The sequence below is a fragment of the Ochotona princeps genome, chromosome 6 (genome assembly GCF_030435755.1).
Source record: "Ochotona princeps isolate mOchPri1 chromosome 6, mOchPri1.hap1, whole genome shotgun sequence".
NCBI lineage: Eukaryota > Metazoa > Chordata > Mammalia > Lagomorpha > Ochotonidae > Ochotona > Ochotona princeps.
The window spans coordinates 80,601,037-80,628,151 of record NC_080837.1 but is presented as its reverse complement, the minus strand read 5'-3'; the positions used below and the strand labels follow the sequence as shown (position 1 = coordinate 80,628,151).

Here is a 27,115-nt window from a genome sequence, read left to right as displayed (position 1 = left end):
TGTGCAAATTCCGTTTTTCAAAACAAGGTTTATTTATTTTACTTGAAAAGTCAGAGTTACAGAGAAAGAGGAACACACACATACACACACACACAAAGATTTTGCATTCTCTGGTTCACTCCCCAAATGGCTACAGTGCTAGAGCTAACCCGATCCAAAGCCAGGAGCCAGGAGCTTCCTCCAGGTATCCCACATGGGTACAGGGTCCCAAGAACTTTGGCCAACTTTTGTTGCTTTCCCAGGCCATAAGCAGGGAGCTGCATCATAAATGGAGCAGCCAGGACACACATTGGTGTTCTTTTTGGGATGACAGTGCTGCAGACGGAGGATTAACTTGCTGCACCACCGTTTCAGCCTGAAAATGCTACTTTTAATCTTTGTTTTCTTGCTGGAGAATTTGAGGGTAAGACACTTGCTCAAAGTCAACAAATCACAAATCATGGAACTGCCAGCTGAACCCTGCTGTGGCCTTAGAGCTGTCCATCTTGAAGCTGGACCATCCTGTAGGGTTCAAGAAGGGCCACATGTTTGTACCTTCAGCGTATTAACCACTGGGCATGCAGCTCACTGCTCACTCAACAGATGCTTGTTCAGTTGCTGCAATGTTGTTTTGTTGTTGTTGTTTTGTTTTTCTCCATCTCAGAGTCCAGAGGCTAATCAGGGTGATGTTGCTGGAGAGTTTATTTTTTACACATCAAATTATGAAATGGGAGAATTTACTTCATGACACTGCCCAGCACTAAATGTTTCCAAGGCATTCTTCTTGCGTTTTTTTTTTTTCCCCCTTTTCAGATGAGTGACTTTTTACTGTTGGCTTGTGGGGAAGGCCTGGTTTGGGGAGAGCAAGCAGAGCATGCTAGGCCCAGGTTTTGGGTTGCGTCACAGCTCTGTTTTCCCAGCTGCATCTCCTCTTAGCAGTTGTGAGTGGCAGGTATTGAGTGCCTGTCCACGGTGTACCTGCTAAGTGACTGCATCATGTGGAAGAACCCCTCAAGAGACTTTGCCGAGTGCCCTTCCTTGTCAAGAGCTGGTGACCCTAGCAGGTGCTTCCCATCATGGTCCCCGGGCTCAGCTGCTGTGGCTGGGCACCTTGTCGACCCCCAAAGTAACAACCGAGAGGGGATGTGGGTGTTTTTCCCAAGTCCCCTGGTGATTGTAATGTGCTCTTGGATTTGAGAACCAAGCATTCTAAACAGTTGGAGTCCCATAGAGCAGCACTTTCCAGATGTGTGCTCCGGATGTATGCACTTCCCCTGGGCATCTGGGTGCGGGGCGTTTCCAGCAGACTCCCAGGTCATCCTGAGAAGTGGCAAAGTGAGAGGTCCTCAGGACCCAGGCAGGAAGGGCCCTGGACCCACCTGGGACCCACACTCCCTCTTGGGTTGGGGCAGAGAACAGAACTCCAGAGTTCATGTGCACAGAGAGGCCAGTCCCCATTGTCCCCCAAAGGCCTACCAGTTCTCTAGTGAGGTCCCCTCACCAGGAGGGAAAGTGCCTGGGCCTTCTTTGTCCCTCAGCGACTCCAGACTCCTCTGCCTCCCTTGTTCTGAACAAACTCAGGAACGCACACAGGGTGGAGGTGGTGAGGCTGGTGCAGCGCCCTCCCCCGACCCCGTCTCTGATCCTACCCTGTGCACTGTTCTGGGTGCCTAGATTGGGGAATAGGGCAGGAAAGGGATTTCCTGTGACCTGAGGGAGAGGGACCTATCCCATAGCCTGCAGAGCTGAATGTGAGTGGAAAGGGGCCTAAAATTCCAGAACATTCCCGTGGTTCAGCACTAAGAAAATTAGATACTCAGTGATTGTGATGACGACCAATTGGTCCTGAGGAGTCATGGAGCAGCTGCTCAGATTCAGCACATGCCCCCCAAAATGGAAGTTCCACCAGAGGGTGAGTGGAGCTCAGTCTGCCAGCGCCCCCTGGGCTCTGGCTACCTAACTGTTATCCACGCAGAGATCCAAGCCGCCGGCCCCCACCCCCACCCACAAGGGGACCGTCATTACTACTGTGTGCTCTGCTTGTCTGGGTGGGGTGTGGGGCATGGTTCTGACGAGTGTGTGTTTCTTGGTTGAGCTCCGTATTACTATTGATATCAGAAGAGTAGCTGCGGGTAGTTTTCTGAATGGCTGTTTCTCTGCCTTCTGATGTGCTGTGACTGGGCTCTGCCCAGCACACCTCCAGCATTCGCATTCACAGTCAGTTTTTCTTCAGCTGCCCTCTCCTGACGCATATCTTTCTGCACTGCCCCATATGGGGAATGCTGGACCCGATACACCAGCCACAGAGCCCTTGCATGCCCATCCTCTGGCTTTGTGCCTCCCCTGAGATCAGGGGGTCCCTGCCCCTCACCACTTCCTCACATCCATGAGGTTCACTTCCAGGAAAATTCTTCCAGACCTAATTCCCAGGTCATGCTAAGAGAAGTTGGTCACCAGGAGGAAACCCAAAGATAACGCCTATCATGAGGGCCGGTTGTCTCAACCTTCCAAGATAGCGCCTTTGGAAATGATAACATTTTTAAAAAGGTTTATTTATTTTTATTGGAAAGGCAGATCTACAGAGAGAAGGAGAGACAAAGATCTTCCATCTGCTGGCTCACTCCCCAAGTGGCCACAATGGCTAGAGCTGAGCTAATTCAAAGCCAGGAGCTTCTTCCCAGTCTCCCACACGGGTACAGAGTCCCGAGGCTTTGGGCCGTCCTCCTTTGCTTTCCTAGGCCACAACAGGGAGCAGCTGGGACATGAACCAGTACTCATATGGGATCCCGGTGCATACAAAGTGAGGGTTTTAGCCACTAGGCTACTGTTCTGGGCCCAATGATAACATTCTTATTCTACTTCCAACAGTGGCTTAGACAAAGACCCACACCCCTTTAGTAAGACACTGATTCACGTTTGAATTTTCTGGGAATGGCATCTTGTTTATGTTTGTGGAGGAGGTGTGTGTTTTCAGACCCTTGACCTGTTGAGACCTGTGTGATCCCTCCTTTGAACAGCTCCTGCCCTCCAAGTCTTGGAGGTGTGACCCAGGGCTCTGTGTGCCTGCCGTGTGGCTCTGCAGCACAGCTGTGCCCTGGGGAGGTGTGTCACCACATCAGGTGAGCTGCCTCAGCGGTCAGCTCACCCGCAGGGCAGGAGGACCTGGTAGAAAGCGTTGTTGGGCTTGCACATGTCCATCCATAGCACTGGGACGCTGGGAGAACCACTTAGGCAAACCTGCCATTGGGCATGCTTCCCTGGGTGTGTGCCACCTGCCAGAGTAGAAAAACCTGTCCCGCTGGCTGAGGTGAGGCACCTGGGAAAGTGGAGAGGGGAGAAGACTTCTAATCATTCACATTTGGTAAGACTTCCAGATTGCGGAAGGTAGGGGTGTCTGCTCAGACATCCCCAGGAGGCAGCTCCCGCCCACCCTTCTGCAGGGTCAGAAGCCCCCTGGAGCAGGGGCCACACCCGGATGCAGCTTGGACCACAGGAAGAGAAGGAACCTTCTGGAAGGTCTTCAAATTCCAGGTTGTTACCTAGCTATTTCCAATGTCCCTTTTTTCCCCCACTGAATTGCCTTTGTTTTGTTTTAACTCTAATAAATTAAAACTATAGCTTCAAAGAGCCCAGATTGCTCCATCTGGGGCTTTTCCTGACTTCCAGAAATAGAAGTAGGAAACAAGCTGAATTAGGAACTGTCTGGGGAGGCTGCATGCCTTCTGGCCATGTTGGTGAGCCAGACCACATCCTTAACCTGTTCCTTGTGACCATGTGCTGATGGTCCCTGCTGAGCTGAGAGACCCGAAGGGAGCCCGGAGAGGGGGAATGGATGGGACTTCACTGGACCAGCGGATCATGGTTATCCTGCATCCTCCTGGCAGCATGGCCAGCATCCGCTGGGGAATCCCTTACCACACCAGGCAGAGAAAAGGGAGGCTTCCACCCCTGCAGACGGCAGTTAGCGTGGCTTTGTGCCCAGGATACAGAGGCCATCCACGCCAACTCTGGGCTGCACCTGAATCTGAGGCTGAGTTCTGTCCAAGAGACACCTGCTCACTTCCGGGAACACAGAAGTGAGGCTGTCAGTCCATGCCAGCCTCACTGGGACTGCCTGGAGGACGGGGCGCATTCATCTAATGAGGACCTCTCCAGCTCCTTTTGCATCCCACAGCTCCACTGATTTAGGCTGGGGGGGCTTCACACCTCTCTGGGGTCCCTAACAGTCCTGTCTTTCTTTTGGATTCCCACGCATGCTAAGCTGTCCTGCCATCTTTAAAGGCAGGCAGGCAGGCAGGCAGCACCTTTTCACATCCCACAGTAGCATCACCGGAGTTACTGTATGAGTCTGTTATGAGGCCTGGCCTGTCCCATCCAAGGGAACAGTGACCCCTTCCTGCCCTGCCCCTTCGAGGCACTGGGAGCCTGAAGGTGGTCACTTAAGGAATTTCATCCCCATCTGTATTCCAGCCCCTGTGAGTCAGACTTAGAAGGAATCAGAACTGGAGATTTTTAGGAAATTCATCTTGTCCCTGGGAATGGACCCTCTTACTGAGAACATGTGCTTATCAATCTAAATGTTTGCGTGTTGAAGCCCGTTGACATTCTCAGAAACCCTAATGACCCAAAGTCAGGCTCTGTTGGCCCGGAAGTTCCTGGTTGGCCCAGAAGTTCCTGGCTTATGAATTTTTTTTTGACTGTATGATAGCATAGAAACCATACTGCCTCCATGAAGTTCATACCTGGAATGTGGAATGAGGTCTCGTCCCAAGCCAGCGCTGTGCTTCTGATCTGCTCTCTGATGCTGGGCAGGGCAACCCCATGGTCACCATGGAAACAGCAAACTCTCCACAGTGCTGTGCTGTTGGGCCATGATGTGTGGCCAGCTAGGGGACTGGGTGCGTTTCTGACTTAGAATACTTTCAATTCACAGTGCGTGTATGGGGTCATAACCCCTTGTAGGTCAGGGAGCTTTTGTAATGCTTCCAAGTCCCAGCTCTGTGTGTCTTTAACCATCCAAGTCACCTGTGTGTGAGGCCCAATTCTACATCATCTTCCTGTTCACTGGGTGACATTTGTTTATTAAAGGAAAGGGTGCGGGGGGAGCAGAAATAGACATTTCAAACTTTAGATTGTTCCTGAGCTCACATCTTCTTCATAGCAGAATTCATATATTGGTTAGAAATTGAATTTTCAACTACAGAGGACTTTTTCAGGCTGTGGCTCATCGTGCTGATTTCATCGGGTTGTGCTTGGCTGTTTTTTCTTATTCTTCATCCACCGCCCAGCCAACAGGGCATGTTGCTCTGTGTCGGTTTCAAATTGACTTGTTTCCATTTCAGTGGAATTCAGACAAATTTCTGTGGCACATTGAACTTTTCAGCGACATAGAGATATTTCAAGGCATTTAAATTGTTGTCTATTCTTTTAGCTATAGATCTATGTGGATTCAAATTTGAGGTTAGAATTTGTTTACCAAAGGGCAAGAATATCGCCCAGAAGTTCCTGTGGGCAGCTCATTTTGGTCTTCACCTGGTTGTATGCACAATTAGAGATAAGTGGGTGATCCCGGGTGCCCACACCCATCAGGGCTGGAGGTGGAGGGCTCAGGTCCCTGCTCTGCTATGGTGCTGAGTGGGGTGAGCTGTGGGCAGGACCCTTTCAGCTGCACTGCCCACACTGCAGGCACAGATCACTCCAGTGGGCACCTGCCCCTGATCTGTGAACACATTACCAGCACTTCTAGGCCCCAAACTAAAAAACAAGCAAAGACCTCCCGGCCACCTGATGGTGGCCCAGAAGCATTCTCCCTGTGGGCAACTCTTCCCCAAAGGCTAAAAGAAAAACATTTCTTTGCATGTTAGCCTACACATCCTCATAGCAGGCTGTGCCCTCCCTGGCCCCTCTCCAACCTGATCACTGTTGGAGGGTGGCTGTTTACGGAGTGTGTTTCCATCCCTGCTGCTTCCTACGCACTTCCTACACGGGCACAGTGCTTCCTGAGTGTATTTGTGGTTTTACAGGCAGAATAGTCATTCCTACACATGAGTGTGCAACGTTTTCCCTTGAGTGATGGCGTCTTGGAGCTCTCTTGCTGAGCACCTCATGTGATAGTGTGGCAGTCAACCAGTATAACTCCTTACTCCTCAGCAAGGCACTATTAGAGTTGGGCTTCAGTGCGCCAATGGTGATGTGGGTCAGCCATTGCGCATGCGCCCCAACAACACTGCACAAGGTAACCATATTAAGCATAAGCAAAGTAATGCAGGTCCTCTTCACTGGAGAAGCCAGTAGCCCAGATGGCGCTGTCCTACAGGCAGGGTGACAAGGCGCTGCCCTGGTGTATCCACTGTCCTGCAGGTAGGATCCACCCCCCAGGGGAGTGAGAGGCCCCATCTCTGCCTCTTGCTGTCTGGTTCTCCACTGGATACCACGTGCAGTCAGAGCTTGGCTAGGTCTCACACCTCTGGGAGTGCCCTGTTGCCTCCTCTCTGGAAGCTCTGAGGGTCTTCCCTCTGTGACCTGGGGAAGGGTCTTTTTCCATCCAGTCCGAAGGTGTCGCTTTAAGAATTGAGTCATTCCTTGTATTTCCTTTGATAATATGTCTGCCCTCTGCCTTTTTCCTTTTTGTGGCTTATCTTCTGCCATGTTCCCCAGCTTTGTTTTTAAAATAAGATTTTCTCTTGGCCATGTCTTTTAACCCATCTGTTAAATATTTTATTTTGGCCCTTGTGTTGAATTTCCAAATACTCTTTCCCCTTCTTGGTTGTTTCTTTTCAAAGCATTCTGACCCTGTGTTATATATACAATATTTTCTTGAATTCATTAGGTGATCCTAACTGGCGTTTATTTGTTTATCATTATGTCATTCTTACTATCTTTTCAGTTACTTTTTATTTTTGTCTTTTGGTAATATGTTAAGTGTGTTTATTAAAATCAGTTTGCTTAAAATGTGTTTCAGATAAAACAATAATTTCAGAATCCAAAGCATTGTTAGGAAATCTGCAATCGACTCACTTTGCAGGCAGAGGATCTTGAAGTTGTGTTTGTTTATTAGTGAGGCAGGGAGAGAGAGAAAGGGAGAGAGATCGGGAGGTCTTTCATCTGCTGATTCACTCCCCAAACACCTGCAGCAACAGGGTGGGACCAGTTCAAAGCCAAGGAGACAGCAACCCATCCGGGTCTTCTCTGTGGGTAGGAAGAACCCAAGTACTGAAGTGACCATTTGCAGGCTCCAAGGATGTAGCAGGAAGTGGAAGTAGCCAGGATTTGATTGAGGCATGCCAGTCTGGAATGCAGGCAGCGCAACAGCCACAATACTTATCTCGGAAAGTAAGTCCCTCTGAGGTGAAGTCAGAGGGCGTGCTGACAGAATGTGGGAATGGGCTCAGCTTGAGTGAGCAACTGCAGAATGGCCTGTGTGTCTGCAGGAGGACATGGGAAGCCCCGAGCGGGCTGGGGAGGTGCGGCTCCACAGCAGGCTGTGGCAGGAGCTCAGACAGAGGCGGCAGCACCCCAGGGGGCCTGTAAGTCACAGAGAGAGGCATCGGGCTTCAGAGAGTGGCAGCGTGGAAGTGGGGAGAAGAGGAGTAAGAGGGGATGTGTTCACCTTACAGCTTACAACAATTAATTATTTCCTGGGGTTTGTGGGTCAAGAATCTGAGCTGGGGGTGGGGTGGGAATTGGCGTTGTTGCATAGTAGGTTAAACCGCTGCCAGTAATGACAACATCCCAGCATTTCATATGACCACCAGTTCAAGCCCCAGTTGCTCCGCTTTTGATCCAGCTCCCTGTTAATGAACCTGGGCAGGGAGCAGGGATGGTCTAAGGGCTTGGGCTTGCTTCGCCCATGTAAAAGACCCAGCAGGAGTTTCTGGCTCCTGGCTTCAGTCTGCCCCAGGCCTGGTCACTGAGGCCATTTAGGGAGTGAATCAATAGTGGAAAATCTGTCTTTCTCCATCTCCCTCTCCTGCCTCTCTCCTGTTCCTCTCCCTCCCTCGGCCTCTTTCTCCGTTAACTCCGGTTTTCAGCAGAATCTGGGCAGGGCTCAGCTGGGTGATTCTTCCCGCTTTGCTGACATGCCAGTTGCCACAACTGTGCTCTTTATTTTTATTACAAAGTCAGACATACAGAGAGGAGGAGAGACAGAAAGGAAGCTCTTCCGTCCGAAGATTCACTCCCCAAGTGAGTGCAACGGCTGGTGCTTTGCTAGTCCGAAGCCAGGAGCCAGGAACTTCCAGGTCTCCCACACGAGTGCAGGGTCCCAAGGCTTTCGGCCATCCTCGACTGCTTTCCCAGGCCACAGGCAGGGAGCTGGATGGGAAGTGGAGCTGTCAGACACGTTCAAGGCGAGGACTTTAGCCGCTAGGCCACTGCGCCGGGCCCACACATGCTTTCTTCTTATCCCGATACCTAGCCCGAGCCTCTTTACAACCTGTGGTTGAATTCCTAGAGCTTGGTAGCAAAGCCTTCTGAACATTTCTACTCAGCACCACTTCCCCGTCCCAACCCCATGGATCAAAACCGGTCAGAAGGCCAAGCCAGGCGCAGTTCAGGGCAGGAAGTAGCGTCCCCTCCTGATATGAGGAATGGCATAAAGCTAGCAACCCATGCCATTGGATTGGACAACAGATTCAATATGAGGAGTGAAAGAAAGAGAAATCAATGTTATACCAGTACTCAGGTGTTTTGAAATTTCATGTCAGAGACAAAAAGACACTGACAGAAAGATGGAGAGCTCCCATCCTCTGACTCGCTCTCTAAATGGGCATGCTTCCAGCTCCCTGCTTTGTGGTCTGGGAAAGCAGCAGAGGATGACCCAAAGCCTCGGGACCCTGAAGCCACATGGGGCTCCCAGAAGAGGCTCCGGGCTCCTGACTCCGGATCAGCTCAGCTCCGGCCGTTGCTACCGCTTGGGGAGTAAATCAACAGATGGAAGATCTTCTCTGTTTCTCTTCCTCTCTATATATCTGAATTTGCAAGAAAAATAATTCTTTTTTAAAAACTTAATTTTCTGCTTCTCTTGAATTAATTTGGGGAATATATTTTTCTGGAGACTCATCCATTTAATCTGGAATTTGCAGTGTTTTAACATAAGTTTGTAGTGGCTTCAGGATCTTTGCAGTGTATTTTTAGACTGTTCATGTTGAATGGGTGAAGTGTCTGTAGAATTCAACAGGAAGAGCATGGAAGTGCTGCCCGGCACGCCTGCCTGCAGTGCAGTGCTGACCTCTCTCCCCAGCATGCGGGGTGAGTGCTCAGTTTCCCCAGTTCCAGAGGCCTACTTTCAAAATGCAGTTTTGCTTTTCGTAAGCCTGTGCGCAACTTAGAAATGCTTTGCCTGCATCCCAGATTTTCCTTTCATTTTTATACTACAGGGAGGGTTTTTGAGATTTTTTTTTTTAATTTGAAAGGCAGAGTTACAAAGAGAAGGAGAGAGAGAGGTCTTCCACCTGCTGATTCATTCCCCAAATGACTGCAGTGGCTGAGGTTAAGCCACTGCAACCCGAGCCAGGAGCTTCTTCCACATGGGTACAGCGGCCCAAGCGTTAGGCCCATCCTCCACTGCTTTCCCAGGTGCGTCAGCTGAGAGCTACATCAGAAGTGAAGCAGCCAGGCTTTGATTTGGCATGCCAGTGTTGCAAATGGTGGCTTTCTCCACCATGCCACAATGCTGGCTCCTGTGAGAGTAGTGAGCATGTTGCAGAGGTGCCAAGAAGGCTCTAGTGGGTCCCCTGTACCTATTGCTGGACTTCCACAGTCATCACACTTGACTGCTCCTGATCCATGGGTGTCGCCTTGTCTCTGTCCCTCAGAGCCCAATTCCAGACTTGTATCCCAAGCAGCTTACACACACACACACACACACACACACACAGAGTCACAATGCATTTAACATGCAATTTTTAAATTAAAAAATTCTTTCATAGTCTAGCCTGTCCTTAAGTGCTTCTTAATCTCTTGTTTCATTGGTTTATTCAAATTGGGTTTGTAGCATCAAAGCCCCTGCCGTGTTTGGAATCAGTGTAGTGTCTTGGTTTCCGTCTTTCACCCTTCCTTTGCTCTTGCAGTCTCATCGCTAACACAACCTTGTGGCTCGTCCTTCGTGCTTTCCTGCAGTCTAGATTTTGGCAGGGAGGTCTGTGCGAGGCCTGGCCTGTTCCTCTACGGGATCTTCTTAGGTCCTGAGGCTTCCTTGGGTATAGCGAGATGTCTTGGCAGGAAGCCTCGGTCAATGGTGTTGTGTGTTTTCTGTGGCCTCACGTCATGAGTCATAGAATGTCCAGTTGTGTCCCTTGAGTGTTTAGATTTTTTTCCGTGATTTCAGGTGTTGTCAGCAGAATCCTTCTCTAGAGAGGTCTTAATGGTTTGGGGGCTCGTCCCCTGGTTTGTAACCAGTGGTCTTAGGTCAGTGTCAGGAGGGACCTTCAGCCTGCATTCTCTTCCTCTCAGCGGAAAGCCATCTCTCCCAGGGCTGTCTCCCAGCATGTCAGGAAAACACTTTGCACTAGCTACTTATTCATTCTGCTGAAAACAACTACATTCCCGTCACCTTTCAAAGGTGACCTAGAGGATTTTTCCTCAGGGTGGTTATGAACCCAGGGGTTTTGCCTGAGCTGATCTCGATGCTGGAACTGTTGCTGTTTGGCCCTTCTGGCTGCTGGGACTGTTGCTGTTTGGCCCTCTGGCTGCTGGGACTGTTGCTGTTTGGCCCTTCTGGCTGCTGGGACTGTTGCTGTTTGGCCCTTCTGGCTGCTGGGACTGTTGCTGTTTGGCCTTCTGGTTGGTTCCTCGGAGTCTTGATCATGTCCTTGCTCTCTGCTGTGATTTAGACTCTAAGCCATTGATGACCTGGATTCTATCATCATTGCCGAGTGGTCAAATGTGCTTACTGCTGGAATGTGAGCACCCTAAGAATCATCAAAATTCAGTTGTTGCGGGGCCTGGCGGCGTGGCCTAGCGGCTAAAGTCCTCGCCTTGAAAGCCCCGGGATCCCATATGGGCGCCGGTTCTAATCCCGGCAGCTCCACTTCCCATCCAGCTCCCTGCTTGTGGCCTGGGAAAGCAGTTGAGGACGGCCCAATGCATTGGGACACTGCACCCGCGTGGGAGACCCGGAAGAGGTTCCAGGTTCCCAGCTTCGGATCAGCGCGCATCAGCCCGTTGCGGCTCACTTGGGGAGTGAATCTTCGGACAGAAGATCTTCCTCTCTGTCTCTCCTCCTCTGTGTATATCTGGCTGTAATAAAATGAATAAATCTTTAAAAAAAATTCAGTTGTTGCAATGAAAACTGTGTTTTGAGGGTTTTTTGCTTTAAAGATTTTTTTTTTAATTGGAAAGACAGATTAGATGTACGGAGAGGAGAGACAGAGAGAAAGATCTTCCGTCCACTGGTTCACTCCCCAAATGGCCACAACAGCTGGAACTGAGCTGGTTCAAAGCCAGGAGCCAGGAGCTTCTTTCTGATCTCCCACGTGGGTACAGGGTCCCAAGGCTTTGGGCCATCCTCTATTGCTTTCCCAAACCATAAGCATTGAGTTATATGGGAAGTGGAGTAGCCGGGACACAAACCGGCTCCCGTATGGGATCCCGGTGCTTGCAAGGTGAGAACTTAGTCATTGAGCCATTGTGCCAGGCCTGAAAGCTGTGTTTTAGTTAAAGTTCAGATCTTTCCTTATTGTCCAAATGCAGTACCCTATCACCTTCTCCCCACCTCCCCCCACACCCAAAACCTGTTTGTCTCAGGGAACAAAACTGGTGACACATGCAGTTGTAAAATTCACAGAGTAAGCAGGTCCGAGGGTTTGGCACGGGGTCCCTGTCCCCTCTTGCTCTGCTGCTGCCAGTGTTCTGAAGTCACAGTGGGCTGACCCAGAATAGCCTCCCTGCCCCTTCTTGGCTTCTACTTGCTGGGCAACCTGTGTGTCACTTTGGGACACACTGGGAAAGGGTTTCTTTCCAGGTTTGTACCAAGTGGCTCTGAAGTGGCTTGAAAGTATACACAGACTTTCCTGCCCTGTCACAAATTGGGACATTGTAGAGGGACTTCCGGGACACAAACAACAGACTGGGAAGTGAATGAATCCCCCTTAAGAGAGCAGGGACAAGCTGGCCTGCCTGTCTCTTTTACTGCTGCTCAGCCTGTGCCCAGTGCTGCTCTACCTGTTTGCTCAGCCAGGGGCCCAGGGCAGCTGCTGGTCTCACCCCCGGCCAGTCCTTAATCTCTGTAGTTGGGAGTACTCGTCCCTGAGCCACTCCAGGAATCACGTTTCCTTTGGACAATTACAAATTAATGTTCCTAGGCTTTCTCATCTCCAAGCTTCTGCCAATTGCTACAGCATTAAGACAATGATCAGTAGTTGTAGGAAGTTGCTAGGATAAGCTATCAGAAACTTGTACTAAATCTGACTATGGACAAAGTCCCTTTTCTCTCTCTCTCTCTTTTTTCTTTTTTAGATCATAATAAGTTTAGTGCCTCCACCAGTCCTCCGCAGTCTTGTTTGTTTGTGAGGGAGCGGATGTCCTGCGTGTTTCTCTAGGACGGCTTGAATGCAGGTCACGGAGAATCCTGCAGGGCCGCAGGGAGTCAGGCTCTGGAGGCTGGGGCCTCCATAGCAGAGCCAGCATGCTTGGGATGTTTGTGGTTCCTGAGAAATCTCAGAGACCCTTGCTTTAATAATCGGAATATCACCCTTTATAAAAGGTGGGGGGAGGGTATCATGCAGCCAGGGTCTGTGCTCAAAGGCAGAGGTTTGTGCTAGACAACTGACTTTTCCAGACAGGAAAAGTAGCTGTTACTGGAACAGATGCAGAGAGCAGCCAGGGCCCAGCTCAGCCAGTTGCACACTGAAAAACCTGGCCCTGGAAGAGTCCAGCTCACAGGAAAGCTGACCGTCGAGAGGGGCCACGAGTAGTTGTCCCAGGAGATTAGGATGGGAAAGACAGCTGTTCCCTTCAGCATTCTCTTTCCCAAGGATGAGTTTGTGCATGGGCTGGTGCTTTGCAGAGCCCACATGCAGTTCTCAGATCCCCGGTTGACCTGCTCCCTCCTGCCTGCAGCAGCAGGGGCGGCCATGAGCCTGGCCTTATGGCTTCACTTCAGTGTGTTTTGCTTTTGGAGGGAGACAAAGGACAGTTCCTGGAATGAGGTAAATCAGCTGGAGTCAATTTCTGTTTGAACTTGAGGGTGTGTGTGCGTGTGTATATGCAGGCACGCGTGGATACAGCTGGAAGAGGAGCAGCTGGCCTCCCTTTTCCTGCTGGCCGAGACAGTCGTGTATGGCTTCGAGACGGGGATGCGATTGGAGGACGCGGTGTTGTGCGCAGGAAGCCTCTTGGAGGGCCCTGTGAGCTGCATGGCACAGCCTGCTGTCACATGGCACTGCACACCCAGGCTGTTGGCACACATGGTACACAGAATGGCGACGAGAAGACGGACTCGGGCGCAAAGAAAATGATGGCCTTCGGAGATGCAGTAACACGGCATCCAGGAGGCTGCTCTTGGCGTAACACAGTGCTTGATTTTACCTTTTTAAAAAAGTTTTGCCCCTTTAAGGGAGAGAGACAGAAATCTCCCATCAGCTGGTTCACTCCCCAGACAGGGATGGGTCATACTGAAGCCAGCAGCAAGGAATTCAGCCCCATTTCTTGCTGGTGGGTGGCTGGGACCCAGCTACTGGAACCATTGCCTGCTGCCACTTGGGGAACACATGAGCAGGGCTGGGCCTTGAACCCAGGCCCTTTGCTGTGGGGTGTGGGTGCCTGAGGCAGTGTGTTACTTACTGAGCCAACTGCTCATCCAGGCTCCATTCAGCTTTCATCTGCATCTCTCTTGCGATGAGTGAGCCTGCTAGTGTTTGAAGTTGTGTCTGAGTTGAGGATAAAAGGGCTTTTCAGAAAGTTCATGGAAAGAAACTTCTCGTGGATTTCAAACAAAATTGTATGAACAGGTACCATTTTACAAATGTGCTACCTTCTCTCCTCTCCTCCTTCTCTCTTTTAGTTTTTGAAACAGTTTAAATTTCCATTGGAGTCAGAGTCTTAAGAATCCACTAAAGAGTTCAACATGTAAAATGTCTGGCAGGAATACAGGCAAACAAACAATAATCAAAAGATGTCAGTTTCCCTCATGAAGCAAAATTTTAAGTAATCACAAATCATTAACGCTATAATTGGTTATTATTATTCTTAGCCATTTGTCAAAGTTTGGCAAAACTATATTTGCAACAATACGATCACATTTTAACCCCATCTTTCCCCGAGCATTTGGAAGTGCCCGCTCACCTGCCTTTACAAGCACTCTGATTCATCCCTTGCCAGGCTGCAAGGTGCTCGTTCATGCTTCCTTGGCGATTTCTCGGTACTCTTAGTGCCAGGCCTCTGCCCAGGGCTGCTAACGTATCACGTGAGGCCTTGTGGAGATCTACCGGTGAACACGGAGAAATGAGAACTTGGAATATTCAAGTGACTAACCGAAAAACATCCTGTATTGCTTCCATCAATGAACATATGAGTTATAATGTTACCATAAAAGCCTGGTCAGTTCTTTCCTCAGCTTAGTATAGAAATAAAAAGCTGGAAATCTGTGGCAGACAGCAGTTTATTTTCTATTTGCGAAGGGACCAGGTGAGCAGAGAAGGGAGAGGGAAGGGGAAGCACCTCCCGAGAGAAAGCCTGGAGGGGGCGTTCCTCTCGAAAGAGGGGAGAGAGACACCAAAGGTTTGAGGAAGGGTCTTGGGATTTTGAACATTCCCTGACCCCTCCTTGTTGGGCAGGGAACCTGTAGGTAAGATGTTCCCCATTGGTGGTCTCCTAATCAGTTAGGAAACGGGTGGGCAACGCTTGTACTACCTACCTGAAGGTGTGGCCAAGACCTCACTCAGCAGGCCTGGGTGGTCTCAATAAGATATCCAGGACAGAGGATAATAAATATACAAGACCTGCCTGAAAATAATGAACTCCTGGACAGGAAAACTCTTTCAGGAGGGGCCAGTGTTGTGGTACAGCCAGTTAAGCCACCACCTGAGCTACCTAGCATCTCCCATCAGAGCACCAGCTTGAGTCCTGGCTGTCCCACTTCCTATCCTGCTCCCTGAGAGTGTGTCTGGAAAAGCATCAGAAGACAACCCAAGTACTTGGGCCCCTACATCCACATGGGCAACCAGGATGGCGTTCCAGGCTCCTGGCTTCAGGCTGGCCTACTCTGGTCATTGTGGCCATGTGTCCATATTATGCGCCCCTCTATCTGCCCTGTGTCTTTCCAAAGCATAAAATACATCTTTAAAAGTAAATGATGTCAGGCCTGGAGTGATAATCCTAGTGTCTAAATCCTTGCCTTGAATGGGTTGGGATCCCACTGGGCACGGGTTCCTGTCGCTGCTTCTTCACTTCCCATTCTGCTCACTTCCTGTGGCCTGGGAAAACAATAGAGGGCGACTCAAAGCCTTGGGACCCTGCACCCGCATGGGAAACCTGGAAGAAGCTTGCTGCTGGTTTTGGCTCGGCTCAGCTCTGGCCATCGTGACCACTTGGGGAATGAGCCAGCAATTGGGAGGTCTTTCTGTCTCGCCTTCTCTCTGTAAGTCTACCTTTAAAATAAAAAACATAAAGATCTTTAAAAAAAAAAAAAGTAAATGATACCTTGTTGTACAGGAAGACATAATATTGTCAATTCTTTTACTAGTGTCAGTTCTTCACAATCTGGTTCTGTAGTTCCCTGCGATAGCAATAAAAATACAAGCAGAATTTCTTTGTAGAACACAAAAGTGTAATAAATTTTGTCTAGGAAAATAAACCTGGGAAAATAGCCTGGAAAATTCAAGTGGAAAAGGGTGGATTGAGGGGGGAGGAGGGAGCGATGGGCCCGCTGTCTGTCGGCATCGCTGACCCCGCCACAGCCTGGATTGGGACTGGAGTCTAGGACAACGCAAAACTGGGCCAAAGTGCACTGCGATCTCACTTAGCTAAAGGATTTCATGTGAATCCAGAAATGAAAAAAAGAAAGTTGTGCTAGGTAATTGCTTGGGAATGGCATGTGGACTCTCGCTGCACAGGAAAATCAACCTCACGTGGATGAAGTGTTTAAACACAAAGCATTCATGTCTTCAAAAGGCTGGGAAGAGATTAAGTTAAAACAGCTGTGGAATGAGGGAGGCCTTTATTTTCTAAGCACGATACAAACCCTAAGCAGTGGAAAGAAGTGTGGCCGTCCACAGCCAGTTCTTCTCTGCAACAAACCCCTCTCACATGCACCCAGCTAACAGGCAGAAATTATTTTTAAAGGTATATTCATTTGAAAGGCAGCATGATAGAGAGTTGGAGAGCCAGAGAGACTGCTTGTTTACTGTCCAAGTAGCTGCAATGGCCAAGGACATCACTGGCCAAAGCAAGGAGCCTGGAACTCCATTCATGTCTCCCTTCTGGGCAGCAGGGAGTTACTTGGTTTGTCATCTGCTGCCTCCTGGACACGTGAACAAGGAGCCAGATCAGAAGCAGAGGGGCTGGGACTCAGCTCTGTCCTTCTAATACGGACTCAACCCGAGGAGCCACAATCACACCCTCTCCGCATACACCTAGAAATGAATTTCAATGTAAATTATGTGTGTCTCTCCAAGAGCTGATTTTCTTAGCCTGCAAAATGAACTTGCATAAGTTGATGAAAAAGGGAGCTCTCTAATGTTTAAATTAATAAAAGCATTAAATTGTGGGTGTTGTGGCATGGCAAGATAAGCTGTCATTGTGTGCCAGCAGTATCCCCTAGGGGGCGCTATGCTGAAGTTCTTTCCACAGCACCGTGCCCAAGCCACACCTTGGAGCACATGGCTCAGCCCCTCATTTACTCTCTGTGGAGCCTCAGTCATTCCATGGACCAAACTCTGCACACGGGCCCAGGGGGCAGGGATGCTGTGTGCCAGGGCGGAGGAGCTAGGGCTGCTCTGGGCTGCACAGGGTGGTCCATCATGCAGACTATGAGCAGATGACTGATATGGCATTTAGAACATCCTGCCACCAAAGAATTGCTTCAGCAAGATTTTCCATGCTAGCAGTGAACAATGTGAAAATGAAATTGAGAAGCAGTTACATTTACAGTAGTGTAAGAAAGAGCAAAACAGCTGGGAATGAATGTAGCCAAAGGACAAGAGTTATAGCTAGAAACCTACGAAACACAGGAAAACATCCTGTCTTCATGGATTGGAAGATTTAAGGACATTCAGGTGGTAGTTCTCCCGCACACTACACATTTAATGCTGTCTCTATTGAAATCCCACTTGATTTTTCTCAGAAATTGACAAGCTAATCTTACAGTTAAGAAGGAAATACAGGAAATGAAAAAAAAAACCCAAAACAAAGTTTAAGAAGATCAAAGTTGGAGGATGCAGGCTGCTTGGCTTCCAAAGATAATACTGTGAGGTTTTGGCCTAAGGACAAATGTAGCTGAACAGAAGAGAATCAATAATCCAAAATAAACCTGTACATTTTATGGACAGATGATTTTTTTGACAAGGGTGCCAAGATAACTCAATGAGGAAGCAATCAACTTTTGAACAAATGGTGCCGAGACAATGCGACACACATCGTGAAAAAGTGAAGCTGTCTGCGGAGCTACAAAACTAAATGTAGGAGCTAAAATTATACAAATGTCAGTGAAAGAAAACAAGATTAATTCTTCATGACTGTAGACTAGGCTAGGTTCTTAGACATAAGAACGAAATTACAAACAACAAAGATTACCTGTACTTCCTCAGTTTTTGTGATTGAAGAGCCGGTGTGTGGTGCAGCCTGCAAGGTTGGTATCCCACATGAGTGCCAGTTCCAATCCTGGCTGCCCACTTCCCATCCAACTCCCTGTTGATGTGCCCAGGAAAGCAATAAAAGATAGCCTCATGTTACACCCATGTGGGAGAACTGGTTGGAATTCCTGAGCTTCTATCTTCGAATTGGCCCAACCCTGGCTATTGCTGCCGTTTAGAGAGTAGACCAGAAGATAGAAAATCTTTGTCTATGTGGTGTGTGTGTGTGTGTGTGTGTGTGTGTGTGTGTACCTCTCAAACACATTTTGATTTTTTGTGATTGAAAGGTAATCATCAAGAAAATGAAAATACAGCCTACAAAGAGGGGAAGGTATTTGAAAATCACAATCTTACGAAGGCCTTACATCCAGATTAGACAAACTCACAGCTCAACAATGAAAAGACAAATAACCCAATGTAAGAATGAACAGAGGTGTTGAACAGACATTTATACAAAGAAGCTATAAAGATAGCCCAAAAGCGCACCCAATGCTGTGCATTCATCGTTATGGAAATACAAATCCAGACCACAATGAGATGTTACTTCATACCCACCAGAATGCATAATGGAAAAATGATGGACAGTACCAAGTGGGCGCAAGGATGTGCAGAAACTGGACCCCTCCTACATTACAGGTGGGAGTGTAAAAATAGCAGACATCTTGGGAAATAGTTTCACAGATCCTCAAAATTTTAAACACAGAGTTATTAATATGGCCCAGAAAATCCTCTGAGTGCATACCCCAGAGCTTTGGAAATATACATTCACGGAAAATGTGTACACAAGTTATCAGAGCTATGTTAGTCAAAGCAGTAAAAAAAAAAAAAAGAAAACAGGAAAAACAAGTGCAGTATATGGCATGGCTTATTATCTGGCAATCTAGTGGAATGTTTTGATGATACACACTGCTACAAAGATGAACTTAGAAGGTATGTGAAGGGAAGACAGCTAGTTGTAAATGCCATGCATTGCATGGTTGCATTTATATGCAATTTCCAGGTAGACAATCTCTAGAGGCAGAATGTGGGGTCCTGGCTGTTGGATATGATGAAAATGCTGTAACGTTAAAGCAGGATGATCATTAATGTAACTCTGAAAATATACTAAAACCTGACAAATTACATTGTGAAATGGCGAGTTTTATAATTTGTGAATTGGATCTCAATAAAGTGATCATTTTAAAAATATGGTCAAGCTAACCAATCTTCTATTGCCTGTAATATGTTTGAGTAACAGTTAAGAATACCATACTCTCCTGGGTTAACACCCTCACGCTGAAAAGAGATTCAGCCAGATTTCCTTCGAATGCTTGTATGGTTTTGTTGAACACATGCCTAACTCTGGTCCCTTTGGAATTTTCCTGGTGTATCCTGTAAGGAATGGGTCTGATGGGGTCGGTTACCATGTACCTTCCCCATCATACAAAAACAATTGGCTGGCAGTTCCTGTTTGTGACACTCCTCTCCCTGTACCTCTGACTCCCATCAGGGAGACAGCCTGGAACCCTAGCGCCTTTGCCTGCAGATGGTATGAGAGTGGTCAGGCATTTGGTTACACCCAGTTTTATCACAGTCATCACTCTTACAGAGGATTTTTATGGTGATTAACCAGACCATTAATTCACACAGGATCTAGAAGTATATTAGCTATCCAGCTCACCTTTTGCTTAGGGATGCTGTTGGGTATTCCCCGTGTCTTCTAACAAGATCTCTTAACCCAAATAAGCACTGCACATTCCAGCTGACCTCGCATAGTGGCGTTGTTTTTGACTTTATTAGAATACACTTGACAAATAAAAATTGTGTATATTTAAGATATATAACATGATGATTTGACATATTAATGCACTGTGAAATGATCACACAGCCAAGCTAATTGACATATTCACTCTCCAGTGTTGTGTGTGTGTGTGTGTGTGTGTGTGTATGACAGAGAGAGAGAGAGATAAGAATGGTGAAGATCTACTTGCAACAGATTTCAACCCTATGATGTCATAGTGCTAGATGATCACCTGATAGGACATTAGCTTCCCAAACTTGTTTGTCTTATAACTTTATACCTTACTCTTGAAACAATGTCTTTCCATCACCGTCCCCCAGTACCCAGTTCCTAACCACCAATTCTTACTCCTGGCTTTTCTGAGCTGTATTCTTGTAGGTTCTACCTGAGTGAAATCCTACAGCATATGTCTTTCTGTGTTGACTAATTTCACTTCACACAGCATCCTCCAGGGCTCTTCCATAGCATACTCCTTTTTCAGGCTGATGGTTTTCCATTATACACAAACATATGCTACCTGCTTGTTTAACTCCCCATTCACCAGTAGACACTCAGCTTGCTCGTGTGTCCTGGCTGTTGTAAATGATGCTGTAATAAACACATGGGTGCAGATATCTCCGGAAAGTACTTGTTTCATTTCCTTTGAATATGTACACAACAGTAGAATTGTAAGGCCAGATGGTAGTTCAGTTTTGAATTTCTTGAAAGGATTAATTAATTTGAAAGCCAGAGTTAGAGAAGGAGACACACACACACACACACACACACACACAGGGGTGGGGAGAGGGAGGGAGAGAGAGAAAATCTTTTATCCACTAGTTCACTCCCCAAATGGCCACGATAGCCAGAGCTGGTCTGAAGCCAGGAGCCTGGTGCTTCTTCCAGGTCTCCTACTTGGGTGCAGGGGCTCAAGTGCTTGAGCCATCCTCCTCTGCTTTCCCAGGCCATTAGCAGGGAGCTGGATCAGAAGTGGAACACCCAGGACTTGAAACAGCACCCATACGAGACTGCAAGCTACAGCTTATTTGCTATCCCACCCATGCTGGGCCTTCCGTTTATAATTTTTTGAGGGAATGCCATGCTGTCTTTCATAATGACTGTCCCAGTCCCACCAGCTGCACCAGCGGTTCCCTTCTCTTCACAGCCTCGCCTGCACCTGTCATCTCTTACCTCTTGGACAACAACCATTCTAGCAAGTGTGAGGTGCTAACTCAGCCTGAAGATCCAGGATGTTGAGCCTCTCTTCATCTGGGTCTGGCCATTTGTATACCTTCCTTGGAAAAATGTTTCTTAAGGGGATGAGCATGTGGCATAGAAATTAGGTCATCACTTAAACAGCCTCAGATTTCTTGTTGGAGTGCCAGGCTTCAGTCTTCAGGTCCAGCTCTGGACTCTGCAGACCCTGGGAAGCAGCTATGATGGCTCAGGTAATAGGAGTTGGGCCACATATGGGAGGGGTTCCTGGCCCCTCACCTACTGCCTCCTGCCACGCAGACATGTGCAGTGGACCATCAGATGGGAATGCGCTCTCTCTCTTTCTCTGCGTTTCTGTCCCTCTGTCTATACGTGTGTGTGTGTATGTGTGTGTGAGACTCTCATAAATAGATTTCAAAGACATTTTTGTATTTCCTGTGGTTCAGTGTCCATTTCTAATTGGGTTATCATTATTTCTTATTGAGTTATGTGAGATCCTTACATAGGCTTTGCAAATATTTTCTTCATTTCGTAGATTGCATTTTCACGTGTTGATTATTTCCTTTTCTGTAGAGAAGCTTTTTTGTTGGATGCAATTCCATTGTCTTGTTTTTTGTTTTTTGCTTTCGCTCTCCCTTTTGCTTGTTGGTGTCACAATCAAAAGTGTTGTTGCCAAGACCAGTGTCAGGGAGTGTCATCAGGGCTTACATTTGTCCCTAATGCATCGAGCTGATTTTTGCTGTGCTGTCTATTAGGCTCTAATCTCTTTCCTTTGTGGATTTCAGGTTTTCCCAGCACAATTTACTGAGGGCGCTCTCCTTTTTCTGTTATTTATTCTTGATGCTATTCTCAAAGATGAGTTGCTGCATAAGCGTAGGTTTGTTTCTGGACTCTGTTGTGTTCCATTGGTTTTTTGGCTCGTATCATATTTTTTTTAATTCTCATAGTTTAGTTTGTATAGTTTGAAGTTAGGAGGGGGCGACATTGTGGCTCAGTGGGTTAAGAAGCTGTCTGCAATACTGGCCTTCCCTGTCTGACAGTTTGTGTCCCAGCTGCTCTGCTTCTGTTCATTTTTTTCAGTTTCCTGCTCATGTGCCTAGGTTACAGTCAGCCGCAGATCTCTCCCTCTCTGCCTTTCCAACAGATCTTAAAAGAAAATGAAATGAGGAGATGTGAGGCCTCCAGCTTAATTCTTTCTAGAGATTGCAGTGGTTGTTTGGGTCCTTTGTGGTTCTTCACAAATTTAAAGATTGATTTTGTTTGTTTCTGTGGGAAATATGGTGCTGAGAATTTTGTAAAGATTGCATGGAATCTGTATATTACTTTGTGTTATTTAACTATTTTATCATCATTAATTTTTATGGTCCATGAATATGAAATATCTTTTCATTTATTTGTATCTTCTTCAGTGTCATCTATCAGTGGCTTATGCTCTTACCATGCAAATCTCTCATCTCCTTGGTTATATGTCTTCCTAGATATTTTATTATTTTTGATGCAATTATTTTATTAACTTCTTCACCTATATTTTATTATTTTTGATGCAATTATTTTATTAACTTCTCCACATGGTTTGGTGCATGGAAATACAACAGATTTTTGTATGTTGATTTTGTGGCCTAGAACTAAGCTGCTAGATTCATTATTAGTTCCAAGAGTTTGTGGTGGAATCAGTAAAGGTTTTCTTGAGATGTGACTCTGTTGTCTACCAGCAGAGGCCGTGAAGCTTCTCCAGTGCCCGATCAGAGACCTTTGGGTCATCTACGGCCGTGCCCCCCTGAACACGCCCGATCTCTCTTTGGGTCCTCTCTCTTGACTCGTTGCTCTGGCTGGTCTGCCACTGTGTTGGAGTGAAGTCGTGAGAAGCTTCACCCTGGGCTTCTTGCTGAGCTTGGAGGAGCAGCTCAGTACAGCGACGGGTGTGGGGTTGTCATTTGTGGCCTTTTGGCTTTGCGCGCATTCCTCCAATACCTAAGGTGTTGAGACATTTGGGTCATGGAAGGATTTTTAATTGTGTCAGATGATTTTCTGTATCCATACCAATGATCCTATGATTTTGTACCTTTCATTAAAATCTTGTGGTATATCAAGCTTATTAACCTGTTTATGGTTGTATTGTGGAGACAGATTCCATTTGATGGTGGCATATAACCTTTTCAATGTGCTGCTTAATTCGGTTTCCCCGTACTTTGATGAGGATTTTTTTTACTTGTGTCTGGCAGAGATGTTGATCTGTAGCTTTCCTTTATTGTGATGTCAGCATCTGGCTTATTTTTTTTTTAGGATTTATTTATTTTAATTGGAAAGGCAGATTTACAGAGATCTTCTATCTGCTGATTACTCTCCAAGTGACTGCAACAGCTGGAACTGAGCTGATCCTAAGCCAGGAGCCAGGAACTTCTTCCGGGTCTCCCAAGTCTTCCCAGGTGCAGGGTCCCAAGGCTTTGGGCCGTCCTCCACTGCTGTCCCAGGCCACAAGCAGGGAGCTGGAAGGGAAGTGGAGCAGCCGGGACATGAACTAGCACTCATATGGGATCAAGGTACATACAAGGCGAAGATTTAGGCACTAGGCTACCACAGCAGACCCAGCATCTGACTTTCGAAAGGAGAGCAGTGCTGGCCCCATGAAGTGAGTTTGGTAGTGTCCCATCGCCTGGCCTTGTTTGGAAGAGTTTGAGAACTGGAGTTAGTTCTTGTGGTCACGTTTGGTCACATTCACTCACGGAGCCATCCAGTCCTGAGTTTTCCTTTGTTAGGTTTTTGTTGAGTTTTCCATCTCCTTCATTGTGATTGATCTGTTCAGGTTTTCTGCCTCGTGGTTCACTGCTGGTGGGTTGAACGTCTCCAGCTTCTCAGCTTCTTCCAGGTTATGTGATTTGTTGGTGTGGAATTGCTCACAGTGGTCTCTTTTGATCCTTCAGTGCCATCAGTTGTAACATCTTCTCATATCTGATTCTATTCATTTCAGTCTGTTTTTCTTGGTTAGTCTGGCTAAAGATTCAGGCAATTTTATTTGTATCTTTAAAAACACCAACTCATTTCATTGATATTTTCTAGTGTCTTTCTAGTGTTAATTTTACTTAGTTATGCTCTAATCTTTATTATTTATGCCACCTTTGAGTTAGTTTATTCCTTTTGTGATATTCAGTTGTAAAGCAAGGTTATTTATTTGATAACTTTTTTTCTTAACGTAAGCGTGTACCACTATAAATCCCCCCAGAACTGCTTTTGCTGCATTTCCATGAATTTGTCATATTGTGTGTCTGTTTTTATTTGTGTCTTGATACTTCCTGATTGCACTTTGATTTTTTTCTTTTACCCTGAAATTGGTTTTTCAAGGCATGTATTCTTCAGTTTCCACATATTTATGAAATTTTTACAGTTTTTCTCTTTGGTAAGCAATGTTTAATTTCATACAAAATGGCCAGAAAAGAGCCTAGATTGGATTTCAATTTCCCTAATTTGTTAAGACTTACTTTGTGAGCCCCTCATCTGATCCATGTGGGCCACGTGAACTTGAGAAGATAGTAATCGCTTGTTGCTGGATGAAATGTTCTGTGTACGTCACTCAAGTCCACTAGATCTATACTGTGATTCAAGTCCACTGTTTCTGTACTGATTTTCTGTCTGGGTGAGCTGTCCGTTGTGCAACGTGGGGTGTTTAAGTGCCCTAGTATTATTGTATTAGTGTCTCTCACTTCAGTTCCTTTGTTGTCCCCTTTATGTATTTAGGTGCTCCAAAGTTGGATGCATTTCAGTTTACAACTTCTTGATAAATTGATCCCATTACCATTATGCAGTGAGCTTCTTTGTTTCTCGTGGCAGACTTCAATCGAAAGTCTGTGTTATCAGGTGTGTGTATAACCACTCTGCTCTCCTTTCGCTTTGCTATGTGTGTTCAAAGCTAAATGTGAATCTCTTGTAGGCAGCAGGTAGGCCAGTACATTTCTTGTCCACTCAACCAGTCTGTGTATTTTGTTTGGAAAATGTATTGCATTGACAATCAAGGTAATTATAGATGATATAAAGATTTGCTGTTGCTATTTCACTGTTTCCTGGCTGTTCTGTAGTCCTGTTCCTTTCCAACTTTTTTTTTTTTTACCATATTTCTTTGTGATTTGGGTTTGTTTGATTTTTTGATAGTGGTAGGAAGCACTGTTTTTAGATGAGGCGATGTCTGAGCAAACACAAGATGCTCTTGATTTTGGTCTGTCGATCTTTGGTGTATGCCAGGCAGTGCGCAGAGGCTTGGCAGCGCCCACTGGCACCTGCAGTCCAGTATAGAGGTGATGCTTGAGCGTTTTGCCTGCCTTCGCTCCTCATCCCCAGGTGCTATCTCGCAGTGGCAACAAACATTTTGTCTGTCATTCTTTGGCCTCACTTGCATCTGACCAAGAACTAAGATTCTAGCTTGTCTGTTGGAATCAACATGATTGCTCTCACATGCCTTCAGAATCATATGGGAACTCCAGACTTTTTAGAATTGGGCCAACTTCTAACCATTTCGAATAACAGTTAACAGCAGCTGGCATCAACCCAGGGTCTGGTGAAAGTCAGACAGGGTCTGAGCACTCCCCGTCATTGCCATCCAAGGTCCAAGCTGCCATCATCTTAGCATGATGGGGGAAGGAAGGAGCAGAAGGGACATATCGAGGTCACCGAGCTGGCTGCACACAGTGAGGGGATGGAGGAGGTCCTCTCCCACCCTGATAGCACTTTAGAGCCGTGTATTCCCACACAGTGAAATGCGACCAAGGTCGCAGATAAACATCATGACCTGGAAAGCCCCAGAATTTTCTGTTGACACAATGTGACTCTGACCTGCCATGACCCCCACAGCCGCTAAGTCTACGGCAGCATTATGGGGAGGCAGGACCATGCGGCCGTGATGAAGCTGTGTTCTTAGAAAGGAAATCCCAGAATGGCGGTAAAGGCATGGCTGGCCTCTCTTGCTAGGAAAGTTCTTTGCCCCCAGGGTGCCATGACTGCCCTGGCTGTGAACAGGTGCACACGGAGGAAGGAGGAGAAAGCCGGAGGAGAGATTGCACAAGTCCCCTTGGGGAGGGCCCTCTGCACTGGGGCTACTGGGCTGTGATTGGCAGGAGAGGAGCGTGGCTTATCCCCTGCCAGAAAAGGGAAGAGGCTTTGGGGGTCCACAGAGCAGATGAGAAAAACCCTTAGCTGAGGAAGCCTGGATGTGCTGGAATAGGGAGGAGGAAGCCAACCCTTCCAGAAATAACCTCTATTTTTATGCCTTCTGGTGCTATTTGTTTGTTTCTTCTATGCAGTGTCTTCAACCTAGGCCAGGATGGTAAGAGCCAGACATCTGAAATATTTGCCCAAAACCTTGCACCCGTTACAGAATAGAGCTGCAACTTGAGCCCAAGTCTAAGATGGATTCTAAGAAGAAGTTGGATTCAATTAAGAAATTGTTACCATGAGAAGTTTCGTATGAAAACCTGCTTGTTCATTGTAGTAGTAACACAGCAATAAACAGAGTGTAGAGAAAAGGGTTTCGCAAAGATCACCTCGGAGTCCATCGCATAAGAACCTTCTCCCCCGCAGGATCCTCCTGGATCCCCCTTCCCGCCAGGCTTTCCTGAGTGGTGGTGCAGTGTCTGTCCATCTTGCTGCCTGTCACACCTGTCACATCCACTGTTATGCACAATACCCACAAGCTGCAGTCTGCACCCAGACACACACTGCTTCTTCTACTCGGTGCAACGTGTCAAGACCTCCCCTGGGAGCTGGTTCCCAAAGAAGCAGGGCTGCTGTGTCCAAGTGCGCCAGCCAGCTCTAGGAGCCATCACCATCAACCTCCAAGAGATCATGCAGGACTGAGCTGTGTCAGCTGCCATGTGTGGGCTGCACGCTGTGTACTGTGTCAGTGGTTAGCCAGGGAAGCCAGCAAGGACCTGGTTTCTGAGATCTGTTTTCCCCAGAAGGAAGGTCACTTCTTCCTTCCTCCATATCAACTTGTGGTTGACTGTCTCAAGACCTCAGCATGACCCTGACCGGAAAGCAGGGCCAGCTTCTGTTGGAGATTATGGCCCCATACCCAAGTTCTGCCTATCTGTCTCTGAATGGCATCCCCAGGGCTCCGCCCACCAAAGAGCAGGGATTAAATAAATACAGCACAAGAGAGCGATGCAACGCTGTGCTTTGGAAGAGGGACTAAGTTGAGAAAAGAGTGCCTTTCAGTAGCCCGGCAGCGCTATTTCTCATTCACTGCCCAGAAACCACACCAAGGAGTAGTATCTGTTCTCCTCTTCCTTTGTCCATCAAAGGAGACAGAATGCTCTCGCCCCTTCTCATTCTCTGGTCTGCCCAACACTGGTTTGGGAGCACACAGCCCCAAGGACAGTGCGGTGGG

At 47.4% G+C, this 27,115-nt stretch overlaps 1 protein-coding gene across 1 annotated transcript in view; it reads left to right on the top strand.

Annotated features, from left to right (window-relative positions):
- The window catches only part of LRRK1 (leucine rich repeat kinase 1), a 114,380-nt gene that overhangs the window by 6,259 nt on the left and 81,006 nt on the right, over nucleotides 1-27,115 (top strand). The window lies entirely within an intron of this gene.